This window comes from Heterocephalus glaber, unplaced genomic scaffold (genome assembly GCF_053883595.1).
Source record: "Heterocephalus glaber isolate CG9 unplaced genomic scaffold, H.glaber_assembly_v1.0 deba00001606, whole genome shotgun sequence".
Taxonomy (NCBI): Eukaryota; Metazoa; Chordata; class Mammalia; order Rodentia; family Bathyergidae; genus Heterocephalus; species Heterocephalus glaber.
Genome location: NW_028258377.1, coordinates 6461376 through 6466400, shown reverse-complemented (window position 1 = coordinate 6466400; position 5025 = coordinate 6461376). Strand labels below are relative to the sequence as shown.

At 35.9% G+C, this 5025-nt stretch overlaps 1 long non-coding RNA gene across 2 annotated transcripts; it reads right to left on the bottom strand.

Moving 5' to 3' along the window:
- Window positions 1–1056: 1056 nt before the first annotated feature.
- LOC147822907 (uncharacterized) lies at window positions 1057–4594 on the bottom strand. 2 transcript variants are annotated; one of them, XR_015444729.1, is made up of 2 exons: window positions 3687–4594; window positions 1057–1247 (listed from the first exon to the last, which is right to left on the bottom strand). It is a non-coding gene; the product is annotated as an uncharacterized LOC147822907 (long non-coding RNA). The 2 variants fall into 2 exon arrangements; XR_015444730.1 differs by having other exon boundaries at window positions 4385–4594.
- Window positions 4595–5025: the final 431 nt, after the last annotated feature.

Genomic DNA, 5025 nt, shown 5'->3' with positions numbered 1-5025 from the left:
AATAGGAAGAAAAGTTCCAAAGGGGTAGGAGAACAGGGAGGGGAAGGGGAAAGGTAAGAAAGGAAAGAAAAAATTATGAGAAAAGGAAAAATTGGAAACAAAGTCTTTGTTAAATAGGGAAGGGTGCACAGGTAATGGGGAAAAATTAAGAACCAAGATACATCATGTTCAAGTACAAACACCCAATGATAAATGTAAACATGTTGTACGCCTAAAATGTACCAATAAAAGACTTTATGCAAAAAAAAAATAACGAGTCTCATAAACAGAAAACAAAGCAGGCTTTTGTGACATGCAGACTAGGCAGCTACTGTGTCCTCACTCCTACTTCCTCTCAGGGGTCATAGCTAGAGATATATTTTTATTTTATAGTTTAATTTTTACATTTTTATACCAATTCTAATTTAACATGTCTGTCTTTCCCCAACTTCTTTTATATTTATATTTGCATACATATTTGCATTGTAACTGAAAGCCTTGGTTACTGAGAGTATCAGCATATTTACTTGTTTCCTTTATCTTGCAGCAATCATGTAGTTTCAAATTACAATTCTAACATTGCCAATAACAACAAATTTGCTAAATGAAGTTTAAGATTCTTTTGTAGTTCTTTCTGTCGTTAGGATATATCCTGCATAGACTGTCTACTCAGAATGCTGTGTTCAAAAGATTTCTAACATCAGCCTTCTCTCCATGTGGCTGTGGAATCAACTCAATATATAGTTTAGTTCTTTTGGCTGTGATTATGTTTAACTGCAATATTTCCTATTTTTCATATTTTAATTTACTCTTTAAAATATATAAGATATATATATAACATATGTAAGCTATGTTTAAGGAAGTCTTGCTTTCAAACATATCCTCTCCACCCCATTTCAGCTGATCTTCCATAAGTAACCATTTTCATTGATTTCTGGCTTGCTCTTTTCATGTTTCTCTGTGCAAAAATGCAAATATTATACATATGAATATATGAATTCTTATTTTTCTCTTTCTCTTATAAAACATGTGGTATTATTTCCCTAGGGCTGCTGTAACAAAGTACCATAAACTGGGTTGCTTAGAACAACAAAAATTTATTGTCTTATAGCTCAGGAAGCAAGGAGTCCAAAATGAAGATATCAGCAGATTTGGTTTCTTAGAAGATTGGAGGAAAAATTTGTCTCTCCTAGCTTCTGATGATGGTCAGCAATCTTTGATGTTCCTTGGCTTGTGGAAGCACTACTGCAGTTTATCTCCATTTCTTCCTTAAATTTGGACATGAAATAGGGATTTGAGTACAGTGTGTAGATTAACTGGGAGGTGATCTCAGGAAGCCAGGTGATAGAGCAGGAAAGTGAAACAGGGAAGGGAAAAACACTAGACAGGAGTGCTGTGGGCAAGTAGGGCTCTCTCTAGCTGGGACATTCTGAGGCATCTTAAGAGCATTCCTCATAACGGTCCCACAAAGGGTGGGAAGTTGAAGGATTTGCCTACCAAATCCTAACCCTCACCAGGTGAGGGTTTCTGTGAGGGCACTGAATATCAGAAATTACAGGCTGCCCACACAATGACTACACAGGCTCCCAGAAAGCCAGGGCAGAGGGGGCACAGGTGGAAGCTGTCAGTAGGAGCAGAGAACTCAGAGATAGGACACCTAGAGTATCTGTCATAAAGGCAGAGCAAAAAGGGCAAGATAAGCAGTCCCCTTTTATAAAGCTTTTCTCAGAGTCTTCACCAATGGCTTCCACTCATACATCATTAGGGATAGTCACAAGGCCACTGGAATTACAAGGGATCCTGAAAAGAAACCTATCTAGGCTGTTAGGAGGATGAATGATTAGTGATAGCACTGCCTGCCACAGCACCTTGTCTGTCTTTTTAATTGTTCTGTGTCTCTTTTTGGTTTTTACTGAAACCTGTCTTTCCTCTGATTAAGTCTACTTTTCACAAAAATCTTATTTGTTAATAGTAGTTTATTTTATAGCCAATTTTACTCCATATCAGGGTATTCACTACCAATTCTTATTTTTTTATTTCTTGATGTGTCATAGATACTTATTTTCCTAAATGACAAAAATCTCCAAGCCTATTTCTCTTTTTTTGAAAAGAAATCAAAGAAGACAATCAACTATGTTTGAATGGTTGTTGATTATTCTTCTGCTGTTCCTTGTTTACATCCTTCAGACCAGCATTTGGGAAATAAAAATCTTCAGCGTGGATGAAAGTTTTATGCCTACATCACTTATACCCAATAGAATACTTTTTCCTGAGAATCCTAGTCCATATGACGAACATAAACCTATCATTTCAAAATTAATTTCTCAGAAGTTATTGTAGGGTCATTTATTTTATAGTTAGGAAATTAAACTCATATATCATCTATATAGGTTTAGAGGAAATTTCTCAGAAACGTCTAGCTTATAGGTACAATTTTTCAGTTAAATATTTATTCTTGTTTGATAATTTTAAATCAAAACCAGATCCCTAGATATAAACATATAAGTTAAGAAATCCTGCATCAAGAAAATGATAAAACGTCAGTGAATGGTTGGGACTTAATGTTAGATTTTTAAAATAATTTCTGTGTATTAATATGAGCAGCTATGCTTGTTACTCTGAGCTGCTGCTACTTTTTCTTCTTATTTATTTATTTTTGGAACTGAGGATCGAACTTGGGACCTTGCGCGGCAGGCAGTGTAACCACTGAGCTAAATCCCCAGCCCAGTTTTTCTTCTTTTTAGAAACTTGTGTTTAACCTTGTTTTAATTTTGCTTAAGAGCCTGTGAAAGAACAGCTTAACCCCCCTCATTCGTTATTCCTACCCATTTACTGGCCTGAGCAATGGGAGCTGCAGATTGGCCTTCGGTTGGGCTCTGCTGGGGAGGCACAGTGCCCACCTGGCCTGCTTCCAACAGATCTGCAACCTCAGGTTGAGTAGCACCGAACTCGGGAGCTGGAATGGTGCATTCACCCTGAAGTACCCCCTTGGTCCGAGCTTCTTTTTATCTAAAAGAACTGCTTTTCGTTTACTCTACATAAACTGAGATAACCCCAATTGATACTGTCAGTTTGATATAACTAAGCCTGTAAAATATGACAAAAAGCAAACATCTAAGAATGGCATAATTTGGAGCCCAAAATAGAAATTTTAAATAGACAAGCTGGTCTATAGTTATAAGACAAACAAAATTATTCAGAAATTTACAGGGAAAAATAACAAGAATGATGAAGAACATAGTCTACCAAATATTTATTATAATACACACATTCCATAAACAGAAGCATATGAGAATTTGGTTTATAGAAAAGATATTTTAAATTACTTTTTCAGAAAATATTCTTGCAAGGTTAACTTTCAAACCCATGCATGTCTGAAAATGTTTTTATTTAGTTCAAATCACAAGAACAGTTTAACTCCATGAAGAATGCTAAATAGGAAGAAAATTCCCCTTAGAACATTGAAAATATTATTTATCTGTTTTTTCTGTTTGGTATCACCACTGAGATGTCTAGTATGAATGTGATTCTTGTTTACTTGCAGCTAAAGTGTTTCTTTGCCTTAGAATTTATTTATTCATTCATTCATGCATTCATTTCTGGGGATTGAATCCAGGTCCTCACATATGTTACACAAGCTCTCTACCACTGTTTAGTAGAGAAGGCCCTGGAAACTCTAAAAAACAAAATAAAATCAAGTCACTTACCGGCTTACTTCTGTGGGTTTGAGCAGGACTGCCACATCTACTTGAGCATTAGTGTTCTCACCATTAAACATCATACCATTTTGCCTACTTACTGTGAATAATATAGTGCCAAAAATATAAGCAACATTAATCTTCAATCAGTTCAGCTCCAAGTCTTTAATGATTTCCTACCAATGCAATCTGAGAATCCTACCTTTTAAAAACTATGGTATATAAAACTGCATTTCAGGTTTTATCCACCAGATGTCACCTGAGAAATAGCTTTAAAAAATACAGACTACATTTGATTCTTTGCAAATGAAAAATATTTCATCTTTAATGCATGAAAATTAGAATGCTCTTGTTATGTTATGTCAGTAATACTAGAAAGAAGAACACCAGTTAGGACCCTGGCAGATAAATAAAAATATTTATTGTTGTATGTGGAATCTCAAATATAGTCAACTGGCATTTAGTCTCTGAAGCAGGATCAGTTTCCAAAATTTTACACTAAATCTAAGAATTCTTTTCAGTCAAAACTATTAGGATAGTTTTTAATACTGTCAATTTTGTGTAATAGAAGCAGCTTTAAAGCAAAAAACCTCAACTGCTTATACCAGAAGGTAAACTAAAATAGACTAGCAATTCCAGTCTTTTGTAATCAATTATTCCCTACAATGTGTGCCTGTAACATCAGATACAAGCTGGTCCAGGCTCACCTTTCCTGCTTCCTTTTTCTCTCCTGGTTCTCCAGCTCCCAGGGCTCCTTTCAGCTCCCAGAATATATCAGCACCCCTGTGCACATGTTAGCAGCTCTCCTGGGAATGAGCCTCCAGCTCTTCAATTTCCTTATTAGTCAAGGTCCTTCTGGAGACAGTTCAAAGGCCGCTTCGCAGGGAAGCCTTCTTTGGCTACTTCTACCTTGTCTAGATTTGGATCCCTTCTAATCTGCTTTGTTCCTTTGTCACACTTGTCACTATTTGTTACCTATTTGTGTGATGATTATATTAATGTCCTTTCCTTCTAGAGAGTAACCTCTGTGGTCCAGACCTGTATCTCTGCTCTCCAGTACCTAGTCCATACTAGGACCCCATAATGTTTGATGAAGGAATCACTGAATCTAGATTATAGTATTTATACTCCTTCTCTACTAGAATGCAAGCTCACGGTGGGATGATCTTTGTTTTATTCACTATTGCACTCCTACTCCCAAAACACACGTGTCACAGGCATTGGTAAATACTTGTTAGATGGATTCATCAATAAATAAATGAAAATATATTTTCTAATCCAAAAATTAGGACAAATATTTGAAATGTTTGGGCAAATATTTGAAATGAGAACTAACTTTAGACATATA